The sequence below is a fragment of the Alligator mississippiensis genome, chromosome 8, assembly GCF_030867095.1.
Source record: "Alligator mississippiensis isolate rAllMis1 chromosome 8, rAllMis1, whole genome shotgun sequence".
In the NCBI taxonomy this organism is placed as follows: domain Eukaryota; kingdom Metazoa; phylum Chordata; order Crocodylia; family Alligatoridae; genus Alligator; species Alligator mississippiensis.
Genome location: NC_081831.1, coordinates 17,762,172 through 17,787,951, shown reverse-complemented (window position 1 = coordinate 17,787,951; position 25,780 = coordinate 17,762,172). Strand labels below are relative to the sequence as shown.

At 42.7% G+C, this 25,780-nt stretch overlaps 1 protein-coding gene across 2 annotated transcripts in view; it reads right to left on the bottom strand.

The window, feature by feature from the left end:
• The window catches only part of TRIM16 (tripartite motif containing 16), a 146,573-nt gene extending 127,150 nt beyond the window's left edge, over positions 1-19,423 (bottom strand). Inside the window, exons 1-2 of one of the 2 annotated variants that reach the window (XM_059732190.1) lie at positions 19,211-19,423; positions 14,379-14,548 (exon numbers count right to left, since the gene is read on the bottom strand). The gene's annotated coding sequence lies outside the window, so the exon portion shown is untranslated. Of the gene's footprint in view, positions 1-9; positions 201-14,378; positions 14,549-19,210 lie in introns of those variants that run through there. The other variant, XM_059732189.1, reaches the window with a different exon arrangement.
• Positions 19,424-25,780: the final 6,357 nt, after the last annotated feature.

Sequence of the window (25,780 nt, the reverse complement as noted above, 5' to 3'; positions counted from 1 at the left end):
GGTACATACCTGATGTATAGCCCTTTTCTGCCCACAGTTACACTTGTGCAGCCCCTTCATGACCATAAGGATCTTGATTTGAAGGCAAAATATTCAAAGACCAATTTTTTGCCCTTGGGAATCCTGGGACTCCAAGAAGAGAGAAAAATTACAATATCTCTTCCAGAGAAGTTAATAACCACTACAGCCACCTGGGCCTCTGCTAAGGCAGTGTTTCCAAACGTAAGAGCAGTGTGTGTGAGTGTATGCAAGTGTACGAGGAGGTCAGAACGTTTCTAAGTGATCATGTTTCCTCTAGGGTCAGGTCTAGTTTCTGTGCCAGCCAGAGAAAACTCCTACCTCCCAGCCTGCTAAAGCAAGTCTGTATGAAGTTTCCAATTCTATTGGAAAGGAAAAACACTGCAGATCCTCCTCTCACTTATACCACTGAAAATCTGAGGTCTAGATTTACCAAATAGTAACTGAGACCTCAAACCTAACCTTTTGTGTTCAGAGCAGACTGTACACAGAAGCCATCATATACGAACCAAGCCTTTACATAGAAAGCTTCTTAATTGCACTTTACATTCAAGTTGCATGTATAAATAATTTAAAAATGCTGAATACATGATTAGTAGATGTTCTTAATAAATTATTTAATTCACTGTTACTTATTGTTACTGAATTCAAAAGGTCAACAGGTTGTTTATAACTGTAGCATGCAAACATCTATAAATACATGCCACTCACAGCTGCAGCACGTTTTAACATCTATTCATGCTTTACTAACCTTTTATAAATGGAATCCTAATAACAAATCTAATAAAAAAATAAAAATCTTAATAAAGAAGCTTTGCTTTGCGAAAAGTAGATCACCATATATAATTTGGAAGGGAAAAGTATGTACATGTATGTTCATGGGTAGCAAGAAAGAAAAATTAATGAACCTGTAGCAGGTTTGATGTTCCAACACTTGGTCTGACACCTCTTTCTGTTCAGCCCAGCCCTGTTCTTCTCTCTGGCATCCTAGGGGCCTCCCTGGTCTTACCTGCCACATCTAGGACTTGCACATTAATTTGGGAGTCTGCCCTTTGTTCAGCCAGCATGACATTTCAGATGCCTTTCTCCACCCTGCTCATCACTGAGCTAACTCAAATCTATCCCATTTAAGATAAATGATGAACCCCTACATGGCAACTACTTGCCCATCTCCCAGATTGTACTAGTTTGCTTAGCCTTTCTGGCTCTTCAGTTTTCCCCAGCTCACCTCCAAGATCTCCAACACAAATAATTCCTCAGGCCTTAATGAGTTCCACTCAGTCCTCAGACCTTGTTAAATCCTCAATATCTAACAAGAGCTGCTAACCCTTCAGTCTGTCTCCTGGGACTCTGTATCTCTCAGCCTCTGTAGAGCAACACAATATGCACTCTACCAGGGTGCCCTCAACAGCCTCCCTTTGCCCCTATCCAGGCAACCCATGCCTCATGCCAAGGCTCCTAAAGCCTAGAGCATACCTTACCCAAACAAAGAAAAATTGCTCAGCTTTTCTACCCTTTATAACACAACCTAAGAAGAAAGGAAAAGACAGACCATATCACCACCCTAGTCTGCCTAGTCCTCTGACAGATGTCAATACAGCTGCTTTAAAGGGAAGTGGAATAATATTCCATAATGTGTAATTACAGGATAACACCCTGAAGCATGTGACCTAATATACACTATCATTTTCATTTGCTCTAACAGAATTGTGGGAGTATTTTTCTTTATAAATATCTAAATCACTTTTAACCCCACTGGAAAAACATATACCCTCCATGATATCTCAATGCAGTGAGTTGCAAGCAAGGGGTTTTTTTCAAATAAAAAATGAGGAGGGGTCATAGTCTGATACTTTGACCTATGGAAAGTAGGGTCATACTTTGCAGGCACTTCCACTGATTCAGTGGGACTACCCAAGGATTAAGTTGCTACTGAATATGAATATTGATGTCAGCATTTGGCCTGAAATAAAGAAATGCTCCTTAATAGCAAAATGCCATTATTCATGTACAGCTTAATCTCTGATCATAAATATGCCAGCCATGAGTCCTTAAATCTGACATTTAACATCCAGAAGTCATTTATCACTCAGCACTTCTCCTAGTTTTAAATACCTAAGTCACAATGCAAACAACTTATTGGTACATTTTTCCATACTTTTGTCTATTTTGGACTGCCCTTCTCCTAGCCATTCAACAGCATCAAATAGCTTCCTTATTGATTCCAATCTCTTCTGCTCCCATCAGTGCCACCATTGTTTACCCACAAAATCTTTGGTGACTGCTCCACGCAGGCATGTCCATGCTTGTTTCCCATCAATTCCTGTGCAACTTCAGTGGTGCCATCTAATTCACATCTTTTATGTATTCTCTGATAGCAGAGGCCCTACTGAGTTACCCAGGGTGCTGTAGCATTTTAAACAGCTCTACCCAGAGTGGTCAGCTGAAAAGCATTTGCTTCTACAAAGGGGAGATGACATCAGCTGGGACAGGATAACCATGACAACCCTCCCAAGAGCAGCAGGGCTGCAACGTGTTGTTTGAATTAAAAAGCAAAGTTAATTCTCAACAAGTTTTGGGCAGGACCCCCAGTTTTAATTGTTATAAATTGGGGGGGGGGGCGCATGGGAAGGGCATGTGTGTGTCCCCAGACACTTCAGCTCCTGCAATGATTTTTATTAATAAAAATCACTGAGCTCCAGAAAAACGAAGTGTGTGTGTGTGTGTGTGTGTGTGTGCGTGCACGCATGCAAACTGAACTTTTGATTTCAAATATGAAGTCAAGTTCATGTATAACTGTGAATCAGCCAATTCCTAAAGCCCATACTCAATTCTCACTCAGCCAAACTCCCACTGAGATGAACCCATGGAAAGTTTGCCTTCAAGATTAGCTTCAGGATCTGGCTCATGATAGAACCCGGTGATTCAGGCTCATGTGTAATCACCTGCTATGAGAGTCTGGCTGAGAAAACAATGATGATTTTAACCCTAACTTTCTGAATCTCAAGCACACGCACAGCAAAATCATCCTCTCAATGGGCCTTATGGACTGAGGGTCACATTTGAACTGCATTTGACTCACAAAAGAAATGGTCTATGTATATACAGTAAGTATGCTGTAATGCAGAATTAGTAAGATACGTGGATCCAGGAGGCTAATTCTCCCCACTTTTCAGTTTGAACTGTGGTTGTACCCTGGGAAGCCCCATGCTGTTATTTTCTACACAGTCGCTTCCCATCATATAAACTATTAAACTGAATGAGGCGGAAAGATTAGCCTTCTGGATCCAGACTGTCTTACTCTCTGATTCTTCATATTGGCATATTTATAAAACACGTGTGTCTCATTTTGGTATGATTTAAAGTCTGCACAGTACAGAGTGGTTCATTAAAACAGCTGCTCACAATCTGTTAGGATAAATAGTTTCCACTCTTTTATAATAGCCCTGACAAGGGGCCAACCCAGCACCCTAGATCTAAGTGTCTTGGGTTTGGAAACATTCACAGCTTAGACTCACATGCACCTTGTGCTGCATGAGCCTATTTCACATGATTCATTTCCAGTTCTTAGCTTCAGTCAGGCTTCTTTGCACTAATATGGATCACAGGGTTCCCCCATGCAGGAAACCCCCCAAAAAAGATGACTATAAAGGGAATTACATAGTTTCCAGGACCCTATCTGGGGATTTTGTGTAGTGCTTGCTGTCACATGATGGCTGAAGAGCAACTCTCATGCTGAAGAATTGTAGAATCATAAGGAGAAGTGCTGGAAGGGACTTCCAGAGGTCAGCTAGTCCAAGCCCCTGCCTGAGGCAGAACCATCCCTATCCAAACCATCCTACCCAAACCATAAAATAAACTTGACATAAGACTACACTAATACAACACAGACCTAGCACCCTAACCTGCCACAGGTAAAACAGGGGAACCATGGCAGCCAGTATCCTGCTTCTATAAAATGTCTCTCTCTCACACACATACACAGACATCTCCTCCTGGAAGCATGGACCCATTAGTCCTTCCATGTGTTTGCAATAATTTCACTTGCTATGCTGGATAATCAATTATCCAGGGTGTGTCATTTCCCTCAGAGGCCTTATGCAGCTCTTACTTAATCACACAGTTAAGATGTACAGAGCCAAAGTCTGTAGCTGGCAGAAGAGATCATGATGGGCTCCACACCCAGGGGAGCAAACAAGTTTTTGCTACATTTGAAGAAATCCCAGATCTGGAGGATAGAAGGTGGGATCCCACCTTCCATGCACCTTTACAAAATAAACGTATAGTAGGAATAGTCCCAGGAGCTCGACTAGCCCTTAGCTGATCTGTGGCTTAAAATTAAAGAGTTCCATCCCACAGCTCTTGTGGAGGGGACTCTCACGCAAGGCCCATTGACTCAGGCTTTTGAAACATTCCTATAATAAACCTCATAGTATAGAAAACCCAAGAGCCAAATGTAATGACTATAATAGGGATTCTTCAGGGGCTGCTAGGTAAAGCTTGACCCTGTGGCTGTCTCTGGATCTTACATAGCTCAATAAAGAGTCTTTTACTCAATAGGTCTTTTGCTTTGGATCTGATAGCCTCAACTGTGGCTCCTACGGGTAAAGGTCAGGATTTGACCAGGTATATTTCTTTCTGTGAGTTCTCTTGTGTATTTACTGAGGGTTAGCACCAGCATTTTCAGTGTGTGCTCATACACAGTGCTGTTTCCATCATTACTTTGTACCCATACATAATGCTGGTCCTATCTATTACCCTACTGTTGTCAGTTCATGGATACACAGGACCAGAACTTTGAAGTCAATACAATGCCTCCTACTCACCACGTTGACTATTCCCGATCATATTACAGCATATCCCAAGGAATATAGGCACTCATAAATCACATGCACATCCTTGTGTTAACATAAAAAGGAGCAGAAAAAACTACTGAAAATGGGACAGACTTGAGACACCCTAAAACCAAGTCAGTCCAGGGCTGCATTTTCAGGCCTTTGTCACCATACAGGCCAGAATCAGCCTGACAGCTGCTTAGAGCACAAAGCAGCTTGAAGGACAGGCTGAAGTCATGGCTGCACACTGCTGCCTGACTTGCAGGTTGGCTGTATGAAAGGGCTTGGTCTCTAATGAGCACTGGCTGCTAACTATTGAAAAAGATGCCTCTCACTGCAATAAGTATTATATATTAGAAAACTAGATTACAATAGATCATAACTGAAACTACATTTGAGGTATAACAGGCATGCAGGATGTTGCACTGGCTGCATAGCAACATCCGTAATAACTATTTTAAATTTAAAACCACTAGCCTGAATGTAATACAGCGTACAATAAGCATCTGTCTAGCTATAAATAAAATCTTGTCACACATGTCAGGGTAAGTATGACCAAGTTTTTCTTCACCAGTTTTGATTTGCTACAATGACCCCTAAGATTTCTGAGCCCTAAAAGAATCAAACATGAATCCCCTCCCTTCTGGCTGGTGTCTGGCAATACTACACACAATGCATGCCTGACTTGGAAAGATTAATCATGCCCAGGAAACCAGCCTTCCTGGCATCAGAGGAACCCCATTCTATCTTTAGTTATATGAATGTTTATCTGGAGTAACTCCACTGAAGTAAGTGGGGTCACAATAGATGTATACAACTGTGACTGAGAACAGAATTTGAACCATCTCTGATCATCAATCCTATTACTCAGCTGCCTCCCTGTGCTAATTTAGAGAATAGGATGCCTTCTCATCTCAGTTTGTACCTAATGGAAATCTAATAATAATTGATCATGATAATAATTGATAAGACTTAATAGTTGCTAAAAGTGTTAAGAATATAAAGATGCAGATGGGAGCCTAGCTGGGTTTAAAAAAAAAAAAAAAAAAAACCTACTCATTTTACTACAATGACTAGGGACAGACACACATAAACTGGTTTAGGCGATCAGAAACTGGTTTAAATTTGTAACAGAACAGGCATTCAGTGCACATCACCCAGTATGAAAATGGCTAAAACCAGTCTGAGCTAAGCGTGGTTGAATGTAGTATCAGACTTAACTGATTTGGGTCAAACTGGTTTATGCAATGTCTGTCCCGGACCCTTTCCTCGTTTAAATTAAACCAGAGTTCTCCAGCATCTCAGATGCTTTGCAGCCCTGGGCAGGGCTCTCTGCTCCCCAGCAGGGCTGGCCCCTCCCCTCTGCTCCCTGGCTGGAGCTCTGGCCAAGACTTGCAGGCACAGCAGGTCTGCCTGGCTTCCTTCTGCCTCGTCCTCTCCCTCACCACTCACTGCTCAAGCAAGGATCCCTCCCTTCTTCTTCCCACACCATGGACCATAGCCAGCATGTGGTATTCTAGCTAATGCTGAGAGGTGTCTATGTAAGGCAGACAGGACAGTGTTAGCTTAGGGCTTTTTGGAGCTAATCAACAGCTACCTGTTAATGTCCCCCCATTCCTTCCTTGGAGAAAGTTGTTTAAAAAGAGCTAGAACTAATGAGAATAGCTTTTGTTTTGCTGATGGGCTGATAAATGACATGTAAATCCCACTGGGCTGGCGGGGCAGGGAAACTCCTCCCTAATCAAAGTGTCCTGCTGGAGCCTGGCCATGCCCCGCACTCAGCTCAGCACTATGGGAGGGAAGGGAGGGCTTTTCTAGCACCCCCCAGCTTCTAGCCTGAGCCACTGCAGGCATGTGTTGGCATTTCCTTAGTCTAAAGGGAATGTCTTTATCATTACAAACTGGTTCAGCCTAGCCAGGCTTAGACTAACCTGCAAAGATTGAATCAATTCAGGCTCAGGCTTTTTGAATGTCTGTCCATAGCCAATGGGAAGTAGGTATCTTAGTGCTTTTAAAAATCTCATTGAGGACCTGTCTTTAAGAATCTAACTACTTTCACAAGCACTACCTTTAGGTGCAGCCAGATATTTAGATGCCTAACTTCCATCAGAATCTATGGGAGTTAACTACTTAATATCTCCTGAAGAGCTAGCCCTTAGCACCTACAGGCCACCATTCCAGTATAAAAGCTTCTCATTCTAGGCATTGGACACACATACAAATACCACATGATGTCTATTCCAAAGTTCTTAAAAGCCAAGGGTAAGATGTGGCTACAATGAATAGACAGGGGAAACACAAGGTAACAGTAAGATAAATGGGATCAGAGGAATACACTGCAATTAGTTCATCATCACCATTGAAAGCTCATTATTTTTTCTAATAAATCTTTGAAAACTTAATTTTTTCAAACAAATCTTGGCTTCTCTCAGAAGACTGTTTCTTTCTTAGAAAGGCAACCACATAACTGAAATCTTCCCTTCTTCATTCCCCAAAAGAAAGGACAAGAGCCCACTACATGCAATGCATTGTGTGGATGGCTGACTCAGCCAGCTTCCCAACACCTACATCCAGGAAAGCAGCAGGATTTCAAAACTGCATACAGTTCTAATAATGTTCTGTGGAGGGACTTCAGGGCAGAGGCCTTCATTTAAAAACAAAACAGAGCACAATCTATGAAGTCTTTTGAATGAGATTTGTGTTGAGGGGTTCTTCTCTCAGCTGCATTCAGCAGGCATTACTCTAGCAGTAAGATAGATGCCTAGGGAAGCTGAGTAGCTGTACAAAGGAATGGGAAAAGATAAGCAAGGGGAAGATTTTCTGAACTACTTGGATACCTGAGGGTATAACCTGAAGCTCTTGCTGTTTTAATTTATGAGGACTGATTTTATTATCTATTACATTCTCGGGCTGCTGGGGATTTGGAGGCTGAATTTCTCTGGGGTTCCCCATGACAGTCAGTACCTGAAGCTTATTATACAGTAATATCCATATTCCTGGAGCAGGATTTCATTCCAACATCGTTCATAGATGCCAGTGCTACCAAGAGTCATTTGGATATTAACTTGCCCACAATGAGATTAACTAGTGAATTATGGTAATCTTTCAAGAGTTTTGTAGAGAAGGAGTTTCAATGAAGAAATCAAGTCTCTTTCTCAGTCCTGTTGCTCTTTCTGTGATCTTTTCAGCAACAATGGGGCACTTTCCTTGGCATTATTTACCTTCATGACACAGAGATAAACTACCATTTCCTACTTTACTGTTTTTCAGGGCAGGTGAGAAACATGACAGAAAATCTTTCCTGATTTGTTTAAGTCCATATTCTGTCTCTCTTTCTCACATACACAAACACACACATACACACGCATGGAGCTTCGATTTGAGCTTCAAGTTAACAAAGAATTCAAAGTCCAATTTAGCTTAAATTACTTTCCTTGACTTGGAGCCAAAACTAGCAAGTTCTGCCTGTTTTCCTCCTGAAACCATCAATCAGCTCAGGTTTACTCTATCACCCAAATTTGACTAGCAGCTTGACAAATATGGCACAAGTTTGGAATTTATAAAACCTGTCAGATGTCAGGTTTGATTTCTGATGTTTTCACACAGCTGTGTTATCAGTTTGAGATGCACCTTGTAGTTTTATGTAGAATCATAAAATTTAAGGTCAGAAGGGTCCATTCCTGCTAGTCTGATATTTTGTATAATCCAGGTAAAGGAATTTCACCAAGGCATTCTTGTATCAAGCCAATATCTTGGGGCTGAGCTGAACCATGTCTTTTAACAGCAACTGTTTACTTTCTGTGCCATGTACCTTTTGATTTCTAGACACATCCTCTCTGAAGATGGCAGTTCTGGTGAAGCTAAGTAACACTGAGTACAATGAGGTGCAAGACACTTGCTGTGCTCTCCCCTTCTCATACTTGTTGCTCACCCTCCATACCATTCAGCTGTGTTGCTAAATGCTGCTAGAAGAAGGTAACATGAAGATTTTAGTGTAACTGGGGCTAGGTACACACATCCAAAAAGCCTGAGGCAAAATCAATCTAAGTTACACAGTTTTCTATAAGCGTTGTACTCCAGATCAGTAGTGAACAGAACACACCCCATGGTGGAAGGGGCAGGGGTGGTATAGACCAGTTTTGTGTGCCCAGCTTCTGTTCTGTTACGGATATAAACCAGTTTCTGACCACTTATACTGGTAAAAGTGTAATGTTCATTAGGGCTGTGCGAAGCTTTGAGTGCAGATTCGATTTGGAGGAGCTACGGCCCAATTCGGCGGCCGACTCTCTGAATCCAAATTAAATCAGGAGACCAATTAGAAGGTCCAAATTAATCTGAAGTTCTCCACGTTGATTCAAAGAAGATTCAGAGAGCTTCGGAGATTCGAGCAGTCCCCACTCGCTGCAGCAGGGAGCTGGACCCAGACTCCATGCTGGTAAGTAAGGGGCAAGGGAGGGAGGGCTGAAGGAGGGGGGAAGGGACCATGGGGGGTCCCCCGCCAGGCCCTATCCCCTGCCTGCTCCCCCAGCCTCCCCCCCCCGAGTGCCCCCCACCCATTCTTCCAGCCTCGCCTCCATGGCTGCCCCACCTACCCCAGCTCCCAGCTCTTTAAAAAAAAGCTCCCACTCACCGGCTGCTGCTGGGTGCAGGGGGCAATCTCTGCTGCCCCCCACCGCTGCACACTGCATGGGGGACTCTGCATGAACCTCCCGACCCCAGCCCCCCATGGCTGCCCCGCCTGCCCCAGCTCCTGAAACTTAAAAAACAAAACAAAACAAAAGCCCCGCACTCACCAGCTGCTGCAGTGGCCTTGGGGCTTCAGGAGGCTCATGGCAGAGCCCCCCACACAGTGTGGATCAGTGGAGGGCAGTAGGGATCACCCCCACCCTTGGCAGCAGCCGGTGAGTGGAGGCTTTATTTTTTTTTAAAGAGCTGGGAGCCATGGGGAGGCTGGGCAGCCATGGGGAGCCTGGGACAGTGGGGAGGGGAGGTTGGGGGGCTCATGGCAGAGCCCTTCATGCAGCATGGGGCAGCAGGGATTGCCCCCCACCTGGCAGCATGCAGTGAGTTGAGCCTTTTTTTTCCAAGTGCCGGGAGCTGGGGTGGGTGGGGCAGCCATTGACGGGGCTGGGCAAGTGGGCAGGGGATGGGGCTGATTCAGAGATTCGGCTGATTCAGTGGCCACCAAATCTCCAAATCAGATTTGGCTGAATCGATTCGGGACAGTGATTCGAGTCACCGAATTGAATCACTGTCTCCCGAATTGGCCGAATCCAAAGTGAATACTAACCACTTTGCATAGGCCTAATGTTCATACCTGGCCTGAATTGGAGGGCAAAGTACCAGAGGCTTTTTCTCACTCCAACCTTTTTCCCCATTATAGGGGGTTCGCTAACTATATAATTACGATACAGACTTTTTCAGCTATAGTTTTTCATCCCATTTGGTATGATCATGCCTGTTTTTCACTTTAGGAATATGCCTCTCTTTCTGCCTTTTTTCCACGTACACCCCAAGACATTACCAATACATAAAGATTGTGGCATGATGCTACACAGAATTCCTGGTGCATTAATAACTCTGTTGCTTTCAGACACCTCCTTTTTGAGCCTAAAGGTCATAAATTGAAGTGCATCACAAGGAGCTGGGCTAATTTCTAGTAGCAGAAGGAGGCTATGTTTTATATTGTAGAGAAGCTGTTAAATATTGGACATTTAAAAACCAAAAACCAAATAAAAGAAAATAGGCCCATCAAAACAAAAACACTGCCCTAAAGAAGAATGCACTGCATTTGGGAGCTTGCATAACCCTGCAGTTGGTCCAATCAAAGATATCGCCCAGAAAAATTCTTGTCTCTGCATGTTTCCGGGACCAACACAAGTACAATATTTCTCCAGCACTACTAAATCACTGTCGATGGGCCTTTTTTCAAAACCGAAGACATTCAAGACAAGTTTGTGGGTTTTTTTCAAACTGGTGGGAGGTGGTTTCATCATATAATCAAATCTTTTGCTCATAGAAAATTAAAAACAAAGAAACAAATTTTAGTGGGACAAAATTCCCACTAAAAGGAGAGTTTAATCAGTTCCAATATTTACTAATCATTTTTAATCCAACTGAGATTGGACTCCTAAAGTGCTTGCTGATATACACACAAAGAAAATGAGAGAGTCCCTGCTGAGATACTTAGCTAATTAGCCTGCTCGTGGCACCATACTTTAAGTGGCTACACCGCTTCCTATTCCAAGGTAGCCCACAGTGACCTCCTGAGTAGAAAGAAGTATGGCCAGTCATGCGGTGCTGCGGGTGGGCTAATTAATTCCACCTGTTAGCAGAACTAATTAGCATGCCTGTATTCACATGGCACTGTGCTGAAACAAGTTAGTTATGCTGTAAGACAGAGCTAAGCAGTATAGCTGTTTTCCTACTTGCCAGGCAGCATCATGCTGCATCTTCTCAGAAGCCCCAGCAGGACACTGCCCAGTACCAATCTGGATCTAATTTTTCCAATTTGTGATACAAGTGACGTTTCAAGGATCCTTTTGCACACCAGGAAACAGTCCCAAAATTTCAGAATGTCCCAGAAAATTCAAAACAGTTTGTCACTACACCACAAGGCAATTCTACCCCACAATTTTACAGAGTTTGAGGCCAGAAGGGATCGTTAATTCATCTACTGGGATGCCCTGAGTATCACAAGCCATGAAGTTGCACCCCAATATCTCTATTTTAAACCCAAAGATTTTAGTTAGACCTAAACATTTCATTTGTCAGGGGACTAAACTGTGTGAGAAGGGACAAAATGCCAGCAATACCCAAGACCCCTGCAACGGCAGAGAGTCGGTTAGGTGAGATATGCCCAAATAGTCCCAGCATGCAAAGCATACCCCATACTATGGAGGAAGGTAAGAAAAGATCCCTGCCAATGTGACCTGAATGAAAATTCACAGGCAAGCTTGGCTTCTGAGACAGAATAAGTACAGGAAATAATAGAAGTACACATATGAAGCTGCTCCTCTGTCTCTGAACCACATTCCAGACAGAAAGCAGTTCATTTCATGCTTTGGAAAAAAAAAATATTTTTAATTTTAAACAAATGCGAAGAAGTTTAAGGCCATCTGCATAGACAAAAGGTAATTTACTACCACAGTTTTGGGAGCTGTCCCAGAGGCCCAGTTTGGCGTTACAAGAACACATTTTATCTCACGTGTGCGCAGGGAAGGGGTGGTTAGGAAGAGAGAGACGGAAGTAAATGCTGGCAATGAATCATGTACTGCATAGTACAGAGATAATCACCAGAGATAGCGCTCTTGGCAATTATTAATCTCCTGCTTGAGTCACATGCTTTCCCATATTGCTTTGGGTGTTTTAATCTAAAAGGTACGTGCTTTACCCAAACATGAAAACATAGTGCAGAGGACCTAGATAATATTCTTGTAGTCATTTGTGGCTTTGTAAAGGGTCAGCACCCAGCGGAGGAACCACTTCAGTCCCAGTCATGCCCTAATAAGAAGACCTGAGAAAATGTTAAACAGTGTGTATGTATTGCACTCACTCTCTGCCAAAGGGTGAGTTTCACCTTTCAAGAGCAGAATACACAATGTAGACATCCTGCGCAGGTTGTAGCGTCTGTGGTATGACGCTACATACCATAGATAACGGACACCATAAAATGTATCGCTTGTTGACTTGCACTGGAAGCTCTGTGTCAGCAGCAGATACGACTAGATGACCATAACAGCCACCTCTGTCCTTATAATTCCTGAATCCGTGAAAATGCTTCAGCATGTATTTCAGGTTAAGCATGTTCTGAAGTGCTCTGCTGAAATTGAGCCTTTCCAAACAGGTCTCATTTATCTGAGCACCAGTCCAATGTCCTTTGTTACGATCCAAAGCCCCTAACTTGTTACTTTTTCCTTTTGTAGCTTTGTGGCTTTCTGAACTAGTTTTGACCCAAACAATTTGACATTCTCTATCGTTCTGAGCATAAATTCACTGTTACTATAGGAGCTGAAGTTGATAGATTTCTTCATCTAGTTATACATCACCTTAAGCTGTTTAGCAAGGTCATTTACAAAGTTTGTAAAATATAAGCAACTTTTGAGGCTTAGGTTATGTTCCAAATTATATCTCCACAAAAATAACGGAGGTCAAAAAAGAACTTGGAAAAAATTGCAGGGCATCTCTGATTCTTTGCTGAACGTGTGTATCTTTAGACTTTTAAAAATATACAATTTTGCTGTTAAAAATGGAACATTCCTTCCTTAGGCCAGAAGTGTTCGAAGTCCAGGAAAACATCCTTTTATTTCTTTTTATTATTATCATTACATTTCTTATCCCAGCAATTAGGGTGACCTAAACTTGGACAAGTGTTACTGACACGAGCGATATTTCACCACGGTTATTTTTATACTGTTAGAGGTTAACAATAACGTCAGGGTTACTTCCTTTGCTGTATACTTCAACTGCACAGCACTGAATTTAGCAGAGTCCAAGCAGGAAGAGAGTAAGATCATCAAAGTCAAAACAAGGAAATAAATTGAGGGTATGTCATGAAATACAGAAAGAAATTTCAGCTGAAGGGTTTTCATAGATTAAAGCACTGGTTTTAGAATTATATTATGCTAGCCATGATCTATTCTCCTTCCAGACAGAAGTAACTGAAAATGTGCTCAGACGAACATTAAAGCATTAGCAACAATGTGTAAAGAAAGCTAAATTATTTTCACTTTCATCAATGCAGTCCCATTGACCGAAGTGGGACTTTGCTGGAATAACTGATAGAAATCTGGACAATAGAAAGATGTTGTTTGCTTACATCCCTATTCAGCACAGCACATGCTTAAATTGAAGCTGATGATTAAGTTCTCCTTCACTGAGACTTCATAAAAGCTTAGTCTCATTGACTTAAATGGGATGTAACCATGGGCTTAAATGCTTGGCTAGATCAAGAGCCTAAACTAACTTGCTCAGGTGAGGGACTCTATTCCCTTGTGTGTTGCTGAATGCTATTGCAAAAATGTCATGTAAAAGTAACGTGCCCCATTTAGTTCTGCCTTTGTCAGGACATTTATGCATGTTAATGGAGTAGTGTAACTGAGTAACCATCAAGAAGCAGAAGGAATGGGTTTTACATACATTGTGGTACAAAAAAAATCATATAATACACCCTTTCTAATGTGATAAATAGAGAAAACAGTCAGCTTGGTTAGCACCTTACTCAGTGTTGAAATTTTGAGCAAAATCCAAAGTACTCTCTCCTTATTTGTCCAAGTTTCATGTAAAAAAGCTGATCCATATACAGCCCCCCTCTTTCCCCCCCCCCCCCCACACACACACACTTTGCATAACGATGATTTGGTTTCACTGGTTGAAGTGCAACCTGGAAACCAGTGAATCTGTGTGATACATAGCAGTGGTTCTCTTTCCAACTAGAATGTCTACAAAAATAAGCCTTTTAAAAGGAACTGCTTTTCTTCTGGAAATCATCAGGTCGACAAACAAAACCCACAACATTCAGAGCACCTTGAGTTAACTCCTGGCAGCCTGGTCCCTAGAGATGGCCTTCTCGGGTGGCTTTGTTCTAGGGTTGCTTTGCAGTGTTGACAGGCTGTTCACAATAGTTGGTTATTGTAGGGTTGTTCATGAGGCTTCGCTGCTGGCATTGTCTTTGGGTTTGACTGGCATCTTTTCGACTGGTGCCAAAGTACAAAGAGAAAAAGAAAAAGAGAGAGAAAGAATTATATGACTCCCAGAAAGAGATAAAAGAAGTGAAAGTAAGTTAGATTTGGCACTTTTCCCACCCTTGACAGCATCCCAGAGGCATGACTAGGAATTTTGATGCCCTGGACAGTGGGGGGAAGGGGGAACACACCAGGAAGCAGGGAGAAGGTGGGGGGGTTGCTGAAGAGGGGAAAAGACATTGGCTGCCAAGTGCTGGAAAGTGCTCCCCCGCCGCTGCTGCTGCCACTGTCACTGCGTGATCCCCACACACATACACCACAGCTGTCATGGTGTGGGCTCCTTCTGCCACTGGCGCAAGCTTCCTGTGGGCCACTATTGTGGCACCCCTCTAAATTGGTGCCCAGGGTTTGTGCTCCACTCGCTACCCCTACTTACACTATTGAACTATCCCATTCAGCCCCCGATAACTTCAGTGTAAAGCAAAAGGTTGGGTCGTTGTTTGTTTTTTAATCTTGGGCGACTAACACCAAGGCAGGATAAAAACGGTAAAAACAGACAATACAAACCAATCAAGATCAACCACAGCCTGGGACATAGGGCTGAGAGCTGAATGACCTCCAGAAAGGTACCTTTCATAGCAGGCTTAAATGTTCTCAGTCCTCAAAGTTTGAGGAGCTGTTCAGTATCATGATAAAAATACTCTTGACTTTCTCCCAGGTCTTCTGTTTCTGCACTGACAGAAACGAGATCCAGAAGATCAGATCAGTGCTGAGTGGCGCTGAGCATCTTAAGAGGCCATTAACATTTCATGCATTACTGGAGTTATTCTCACTCTTCTGCTGATGAATTTGGTTCTGCAGGAACCTGAGAGAGAAAGCTGGTGGGAGGACCCTACCACAGACATTCCTCCATCAATGTTCTCCAGGTGGTGAAGTGCTATTTGTCCTCTCCCTTTCATAAGAAAGGCTTCAGGAGCCATTGCAAGCAGAGAGGATCCCAAAGCCATCTCCTTCAAGGCCTTGTGCCTCTCCATTGGATCTCTTCAGTGGTCTCCCACAAGGCTGTGTGTCGTCATCCTTATTTTTAACATATACGTACACCAGTGATTAAGCAGTTTGCCCAGATAACAGAAGATCCATTTATGCAGAAGACCTCTGTGTGGCAGTTTGAGACAAGGACATTTGGTGCATGAAACAATCCTGACACTGACTGTAAGTGGGTTACTGGCTCCTTGAAGAGCTCCTCAGTCAATCCCCCCCAAATAAAACACTGTCTTTCAAACAAAGAAAACAAAATCCTGCTGTCCTGTCCTGGACACTGGGGAGGAAAACCTTTTGGTTCTGACTTCAGCACAGTTGCCTGGCCCATCCCACAGCCCACAACTTGCCTCCTCTTCTGCTCTCACCCTTGGGGTTTTACGCCCCAGTGGGACACTCCCTGATTCTTCAAACAACTTCCGCTCGGTTTTCTTAACAGGGCTGACTGTTCCCTCTTAAAGGAAGAGACTGTCTTGTTACAATGACCTTAACAACTCTATACCGTGAAGAAATGACTACAAGCCAACCTGCCGAAAACTCAAGTGTGTGCCTTTCACCTGAGAGAGAGATGTGAAGCAAAGATACAGCACCATATGGAATGGCCTAAGGCTGGCCCACTGCTCAAACTCAGTTTAACTCTCAGCCTGTCCTTGACATACAAAACATATCAAGGAAAGCAAGTTCAAAGTAAGCTCACAATTTAACATCATCTGGAAACCAGCAAACTCCAAATAGGGAGTGAATCCATCTGTAGTCTGGTCAATGACTCTCTGCTAGTCAGCAGTATTTTGAGTGTGGGAGACGTCTGTATGTGCAAACAGGATCCACCCCGTGCTGATGAGTGGTCTAGAAATGTCACTGGCTGCCTCAAACTAACCACTGTCAACAGCCTTTTTCTACAGGCAGCTGTCATGCTCCAGATATTGGAAGCACGGCTGGTTGTGTAGGATCGATGCAGAAGACCACAGATCCAAGGTATCCACTCTCCTTTGTACATGTGTTGACAGGCAACTTAGATCATGTTAGAGTTGTAGGACCATCACTGACAATCACAGCTCATCTCTGAAGAACAATTCAAACAATAAAATGCATGACTACAGCAGCAGCTGCTGATGTGGGACTGCAAGCGGTAGAAATTCTCCCACTAGGGTCAAAAGAATCAGAGGCAATTTGGCAATGCCTGAACTACCTTCATACTGCTGTTGGCTGCTGCCAAGTAAATCACAAAAAAAATTAGGTTATCTTGACCAGGACCAAAATACCAACTGTGTCTGCAGGGAAGAAATGATACCTCACCTGCTTCGTTGTCATCTGTTGGAGGACCCATGCACAGACCACCATTTAAGCACTATTACTGACCATGCGAGGGTATCTGCCCATAAATAGTCATCATTGGTCTGACCATGTTGATAGGGTGGGCACAAAATGAATGAATGACATCCGTGTGAAGTTTTGCATTGCAAGAACTACACTAGTGGATCCATTTGCAATGCATGCCAGTGACAACCTCTACTGGCCTTACTAGCCCCAGAAATTGTGGCCTGTATTCTTGAACCACATTATCTGGTACCGTCCCTAGCTCTATATACCTCTACCTTACATCGCTCTTTACAGATCTGAGGCAGCTTATCTCCAAGTTGCTCAGGCAACTCCGTTTTTTGGTGTCTCCTTGACATATCCTTTCCCTTCAAACTGTGACCTTTCTGCAAAGATGAACCAAACTAAAGCAATTGATTTCTCCACCCCCACCCTCCCACCACCTCTGAAGAAAGACTCTAACATGAGATCAAAGTACATAGTAATCTAGACCACAAAATAATAAATGTCAATGAGAACAATGTGCTGCTGATGGAGCTGGGGGCTTCATAATGTACAACAGTTTGGAGGAAGGGGGAAGGGAGTGAAGCCTGGAAGCTATTCACTGATGCTGAAGAGAGGAGGCAGTGGGCAGGGGCTGGGGATAGAAATTTTTTGAGAGAAAGTTCATTTAAAAAGAGCTTATGATTCATTTAAAACCACAAGAACAACAATGGGGCCAAACTCAGCAATCTGTTACTCAGGAAAATTTCCCACTGACTTTAATAGGCATTCTGCCTTTGTAACGAGAGCACACACATTATTATGATATCATTATCCTTTTTAAAATCAGATTTCCCATTCTCTGATGCTTTCTTCTGCTGTTAAGTCCCATATCCTGGGCTTCTGCCTTGGACAGGACCCCCTGGACTCTATTTTCAGCCCTGCCACATATTCTTATGTCTCTTTGCCTTGGTTTCCCCCTCTGTGAAACTGCTTCAATAATATTTACCTACCTCACAGGGATGGGCAGAAGACTGATTAATGTTTTGTAAGAAAAGGGTCCATCCAAGCTAAATGGCCCATCATAGATTCATGGATTCATAGATGCTAGGGTCGGAAGGGACCTCAATAGATCATCGAGTCCGACCCCCTGCATAAGCAGGAAAGAGTGCTGGGTCTAGATGACCCCAGCTAGATGCATATCCAACCTCCTCTTGAAGACCCCCAGGGTAGGGGAGAGCACCACCTCCCTTGGAAGCCCGTTCCAGACTTTGGCCACTCTAACTGTGAAGAAGTTCTTCCTAATGTCTAGTCTAAATCTGCTCTCTGCTAGCTTGTGGCCATTATTTCTTGTAACCCCCAGGGGCGCCTTGGTGAATAGAACCTCACCAATTCCCTTCTGAGCCCCCGTAATGAACTTATAGGCAACCACAAGGTCGCCTCTCAACCTTCTCTTGCGGACGCTGAAGAGGTCCAGGTGCCCCAGTCTCTCCTCATAGGGCTTGGCCTGCAAGCCCTTAACCATACGAGTGGCCCTTCTTTGGACCCTCTCCAGGTTATCCACATCCCTCTTGAAGTGTGGCACCCAAAATTGCACGCAGTACTCCAACTGCGGTCTGACCAGCGCCCGATAGAGGAGAAGTATTACCTCTTTGTTCGTCATGCATCTGCTGATGCACGATAAAGTGCCATTAGCTTTTCTGATGGCTTCATCACACTGACGACTCATGTTCATCTTGGAGTCCACTAGGACTCCAAGATCCCTTTCCATTCCCGTTCCACCCAGCAGGTCATATCCTAGGCAGTAGGTGTGTTGGACATTTTTCCTCCCTAGGTGCAGCACTTTGCGTTTCTCCTTGTTGAATTGCATTCTGTTGTTTTCTACCCATTTGTCCAACCTGTCCAGGTCTGCTTGTAGCTGTTCCCTGCCCTCTGGCGTGTCCACTTCTCCCCACAGCTTTGTGTCATCCGTAAATTTGGACAGAGTACACTTCACTCCCTCGTCCAAGTCGCTGATGAAGACATTGAAGAGTATCGGTCCTAGGACCAAGCCCTGCGGGACCCCACTGCCCGCACCCTTCCAGGTCGATACTGACCCATCCACTACGAATACCGACCCATCCACTACGAACTAGTGGCCTTAAGGCATGCCACTTTCTACCACTAACAGCACAAAAAGAGTGATGTAGCTAGCATCACATCTGGCCACTTTGAGTCCCCAGCCTGAATGACAACATACCCACTTCACTTATATCTGGGTTGGCTGGGGGCAACTTTGGTACAAGTCTAGAACAGGGCTTGCACTCATGTGTCTAGAGTCATAGTGAGACACCTTACCTGTTCTGTCATCTCATCCTGACATCCTGCATCATTGCTACATTTCATGCATGTCCTCACCAATGCCAGCAGCTAGCTGCTCCATTTTGATGCTGCTTTCCTTGAATCATACGCTTCTTCAGCATTTGCCCTTGATTAGACTCAGTGAAACCCTTGGTTATTCCAAATGAGTAGCAAACAGATTTACAGTAGCTGGAGAAGGGACTGAATTAAAACATATAAACCCCCACCCCCATCTTCTAAGAGGCAGGAGAAGCACACTGCAATGCACAGTTAAAAATAACTCAGTGTTAACAAAGACCATAACACTTTAGTCTCCACCTCCAGCAAATGGTGCCCTCTCAGCTGTACATGCTTAACTCCACATGAATTTCTCATAACTTGCAGGGGGGAGGGAGGAAATTATTATTCTAAAGTTACCAATGAAAGCAAAGGGCTGACAAGTTAACAAGCTTCATCTAATACAGCTACCTTGTGGTAAAGAAACAAAATACACCTTAATCTCTCTTGAATTCCAGACCTTAATTGTCCCAGAGGAAGTTCTCTCCTACTCACCTTCGCATTGTGACTTGTCCCACAATCACTCCAGGCATGCAGGGAATGGGACAAATGAGTAGAGCCCTTGACATGACAACCATAGGCTAAAGGGTGATAATTAGATCAAATTATCAGCATGCACATTCCTCACAGTTACAGAGACAGCTGAGGCATTTGGAGAAGGGGGGAACTCTGAGGTCACTCAAATATCCATCCCATCTGGCTAGAGTGAATGCTGTCTGATGCCCAGGCTCATTGCTTTTGCAGAGCCAAACCAGGGGACTAAAAACTGAAAAACAGCTAGTGTGGTGCATATTCAACAGAAAATACTTTTTGTGATCTGAGAAAGAACCCAGCCTGGGTTCCAACCGCCATTACTGTGACAGAAGTTTGGTAGCACAAATATGCAAATAAACCCTGAATTTGGGTCTGACCTTAGGATTTGGATAGAATTCAAACAATCCCCTTCCATTCCCACGTGGAAAGAACAAAGGCTTTACTACAGCAACTCTGTTAACTGATACTATTACTTATGCTGTTCTCTCTCTGTGATCAGTGTTTGGTTCCTGGCACTGACCAAAGCATCTGGTCCTGGCTAGATCAGATGAGATAACCAGGCCAAAACGGAACCAGGCTCAACCCAACCCTTCTCTGAGGTTTGAAATGTCTAGCTAGCATTTTTGCCTTCGTTTTATTTAAACATTTTTGCTCATCTCCGCATTTCTTTGACATTGGCCAGTACCTGAAGTGTAACAGCACAATAGAAGCTGTTCTCATCATATTTCCACCTAAGCCAAACCACAGAGTAATGGAAGTTTCATCCAAGATGAGTTCAACTTTATGAAATTTCCAGAGCTCTTTCCAGACCCAAAGCATTTGATGAGCTTGGATAAACTCTGCATAACTCTTTGAACTTTCTAGTCTGTAAGTAAGCTAAATCAAGGGTACCCAAAAGTATTAGGCATTCAACAGGAGTTGAGGACATAACATCTTCCTGTGCCTTTGAAAATAGCAGCCTGCACCCTAGAAGTTTTATTCAGTACTAAAGTAACAAAGGTGATGGGTGCTTCTAGTATCTTTCCAGAAACAGGAACCCAAATTCTGCCAGAATGCACCAGTATACCTGGAGAAACTCCAGTGAAGTTGATGGTGCTATACCACTGGAATACAGAGGAGAGTTAGACCTACTGGGTTTAAACAAAATGAAAAGGTTACCATCAGAGAAAAATATTAGCCTCTTATGACAAAAGCTGTAAAACTAGCTCATGACTTTTGAGTTCACATTGTAACTTCTAGAGAAACAGGAGGTTGCTGGTTTGGGTGAAGTCATGAATCCATAAATGACTATGCCGTTCAATCCCACTAAAGCAAAGTTTGCTATAATAAAGCAAGGAGCAAGGACAGTACGTGATGCAATGACAGCAAAGGGGGAAGTAGAAAAGACGAGCAAATATTGCAGCTTGCAGTGACTTATTGCAAGTGGACAATTAAACAACAAAGCCAAACTGTATTAACTTGACCCAGATTTGAATGCTTTCCTAAATAGTTTCAAATTCCTACACTCTTAAAGAAAAGAAAGTCATGTCTGCTGGTTTCATCTTTGCTCCAAGGTCCAGATCAACAGCTGGCATCACTCAGCACGTGCCTTCAATTCCACTCTATTCCAGCCATATCCCACTTCAGCTATGCAACTTCCACCACCAAAATCTGATTGCCATACACCATATTTCCTTGCATACAACCTGTACCTTTCCTAAAAATGAGCTGCTGGAAAGTGGGGTGTGAGAAATATGGTAAGAGCAGTTTCTGCCACTTACAGGTCAAAAGCAAAAGTAACTCTACATGTGATCCACAGGAAGCAAACCAATGAACAGGCTTGGCTCCCTAGCTACTCTACTCACTCACTTACTACAAGGAAAGATCTCTTTTTCTTCACTCTCTTTCAAAAGCAAAGTGCATGTCTTATTTCAAGGCACATTGTATGCAAGAAATTACAGCATTTCTGAACATCCTGGGAATGGGGTGTTTATCAGAGCATGATACCAAAGTGAAAAGGAAAAAAACAAACAAATTCTGGGAGGGTGGCAAAATGACTGGCTTGCACAAACATGTGATATGGGAACACTGATCTACCATAAAGAACTGTTGGAATTCACGGTTGTTTACTCATGGTTATGTCTCAGTTATTGAAGGAGTAATTAAATACTACAGCAATTGGATGAGAGACTTATTCCTTTCCATAGTATTATAAGCATCAAATACTTTACAGAAGTATACAGAGACATGATCTTTAGTTCTCCTAGTGTGGCAGCTTGTCCACTGGACTTATGCTTGGTTGATTAGAAAGACTGCAATGATCATCATTGTGCGATTCATATCCCCTCAGACAATTGAGGATTGCATAAAAGAGAATGAAAGAGCTAACTCATATATCCAAGGAGCTCAATCCCTGCTGATGCTAGTGGGAGTCTTTGCATTGACTTCATGGACAGTGGATCAGTCTCTAAGTGCATCACTTTAGATTACTAACAGGCCACTGTGCACTGTCTCTGGCTGACACAACTACATTTTGGTGGATCTGTTAGACAATGCTCAAGAGGGCAAGGCTTTGCCAGGTTAGAAAATGTTTTGAAAACTGATAGCTGTGATGACTCTCAAGACCTACATTTAAAGTATGATATTTTAGCTATGTTCAGCAAGAGCAAAACCTACAACAAAGCACTCAGTACACCATCTGCATTGCATGCTAGGAACTATAAGCTTGCTCTCAAAAGAGCAGAGGTGGATAGGGGGAGGAGAATGGACATGCCCCCAGAGGCATGGGCTTAGCGTGCCTGAAGAGCTTAGCTGTATGTTCCCAATTTAGGCTCTAATCCTACTAGTGGGCAGGATTAACCTGGTGGCTGTGCAGCATTACTCTTGAAGCAGGCTCCAGCTCCTCAGCATTTCATGCCCTGCTTGGCATCATTTCCCTTGTGCTGCTACTCACAAAATGCTCCTTACTTCCATTGTGCAGAATTAATCCCACTGTCTAATTCCTGTGAATCCTCTAAAACAAGCACCACTTCTCACATGGGGTTTTTTACAGGTTGTTGGGCTACACTGGTTTTAGGTTTGGAATTGAGACATTTGGAAAGAGAGAAACTATGGTATCATTAGCCCCCATACCTATTTTTGAAGTACTGTCCTCCTGTTTTGCATCTGATGCCAGGGTCTCTACAGGGCCTTTACACATTATAGGTTTCAGAGAATCAAACTGGTGCTGTACTCACTTCTAATTCATCTTTATATGCAAGATGAATGTAGAGAACCTCTTCTGTGCAAAATTACATGGAAGGGGAAAATGTAAAGCAACATATCTGTGTCTTTCAAAGTCCCAGATAACCAAAGCATTCTGCTCTGAGAAACAGGAGGTCAGCAGACAAGACTCCAAAGTGCTTGGAAGCCAAGGATCATGGGACTTCAGCTCTGCATTCAATTGTACTTCCCTATCTGCTTAATTTATATGTTTATTTAACATCTATATGAATCAAGGCAAAAATATTTCATAAAAACAGAGAACTTGGCTTCATATATTCAAATATATAAAGAAGATGATAAACCCAGCACAAAAACTGGCTAGTTCAGAGAACTGGCAATGAAATAGGAGCTATCAGCCTATAGGCCTGGAGCAAGAGTGACTGAAAGTTATTACTATCTGGCAGAGCTTTGGGGATTTTCCTAAAATGAGTTTGTGTTCATGAATATGGGATTAGCAGCATGATGCAGGGTCCTTATTCTTATTAGAGTTTGTTATGCTCCTACCAACAGGGACAGCAGAAGAACTGACCACGTGCATAAAGGATCAAATGCTCAGGTGGACCAAAGCAAAGGAGCTATTATAATCTGCACTGAAAGAGAATATGCCCTTAAGCCCCTAGTACAGATAAACATGTGCAAGAAAGATAGTAGATCAATTGGCTAGGAACCACAGTATAGCTAGCTAGGACTTTCAAATGATCTTAAGGGAGTTAGGCACCATATAGCAGAGCTGTGTATTCCCCTGCTTCTTCACTTCCAGCTGCCTGTTTGTCAGCTAGTCAGTAAATCAGAACAATAACTGAACACTGTAGTTGAAATTGTAACTGTGACAATGTCAAGAAAAGCCATACATGGAGCATATTCAGCACGCTGATGAAAGGTGACACTTGGTCCTCCATGAACTAAGCTGCAGCACTAAGAGCATCCTTGCAAATTCCATTGTCATCAGGAAGTTGTGAACACGTCAGTGTCCTTGAACATAACAGTGATGAATTTTACTAGACTCTGACAAAAATATACAGAAACCTGAGCTCAGGTACACCTGTCTAAATTGTCAAAAACAACTAAGAGATTAATTGCTTACGATGTAAAAGTACTTTCATGAGGAGATAATACTTACAGTTAATTCAGTGAAGAAAGCCAGGGCTGAAAGCTGAATTCCAGCAAATTCAATTAGAAATGAAAGTACAGGTTTCCAACAGTAAGAATGATTAATCCCTGGAACAAACTATCAAGAGAAGTGCTGAGTTCTCCATCTCTTTAAGTCTTTAAATCAAGACAGGATGCCTTTTTGGAAGATATGCTGTAGTCAGATGAAAATTATTGGGCTTAATATGGGAGTAACTGGATGAAATACTATGGCCTGAGCCATAAAGAGGGCAGGGTAGAAGACTGAATAATCCCTTCTGGCCTTAAAAAAACACTAAGAAACTTCAAAACCTCCATATTTGAAATGAAGGACTAATCAGCAGTATGTAATACATTTGTCACATTTAGTTCACTTTTTACTTACAAACTATGCATGAGTAGACAGCCAAATCTTTGGCTATACTCCTTATTCACAATGGTTCTGATTTGTTTAGGGTCCTTTTTGCTATGCAAGAATTCATTGTGAATAGCAGAGTTAGATGAGTCCTTCAGATTACCTTCATTATATCAATCTGAATTAGAAAATCATTATATTTTATCCATTCACTGGTCTTTGTTAACCATTTTACGTTGGATGAAAAGGAAGTTGACTTTTATACAACTGCTTGGGACACTCTCTGAGAAGACAGGATATAAAAAACTCCTAAAATGATCTCAATGGTAAGCATTGGTTTTGGTGGGGGGCGTTTTTTGGTCTGGTTTCCATAATGGAGGTTGAAATTAATACAGTTTTCTGCTTATGTCTTTGTTTGTGCTTCTGCAATGACGTCAACACGAGTATGGAAATACACAACTGCCAGTTGCTGCTGCAGAGGCCAAGGAGGCAAGCTATTGATATACTGTGGATAGATCCTTTGGAAATGCTACTAATTTTGTCGTAATGTATTTGTTTGTTTTTCTTAACATTAGAATAAGGGACTTTAAAAAAAAATCACCAATTCTCAGCTAACATGAACCATTTAGTTTTAGTGAAATGAATGGAGCCCCACTGATTTACACCGGGTAAGAATCCCATCTAAATGCTTAAGACTTGACATACTAAATTAAACCAAAGAACCAAATTCACTTTCCTGGTGTAAATTCATAGTTAACTCCATTCACAATACTAGAGTTATGCCAAGGCTGAATTAAGCCACAAGTGATAGGGCAGAATTTGACCCTTCAAATTGAGAGATCATTCTCTAGCAGTTAAGTCAGATGTTTACTTGAAGTAGTACTGGATTTGTTCATTTATCCTGAGGAGTCTTGACTGGCTGCATGTCAAAATAGAAAAACTCCTATGTCCCATTTCTCAGTGAAGGCAAAAATCTGAAATGCAGGTATAAAATCGCACGCAGATTCTGGGCTCCTGTACAAACCTAGCCTCACTGACTTTCATAATTAAATGGAAGTGGAATGACTTTAAAAACCTGGCGGCAGTCGTGGGTGCTGTGCACTTTTGCATATCTGTTTCTTAAAGGTCTAAAGTTCTTTTCTTTCATTTGGGCAAAACCCACATTTTCCTTCACACTAAGGAGCATTTATACAACCTCATCTGCACAGCTGTTTAGGAACACTTGCGTTCCCATTTTTTTTATTACCCCA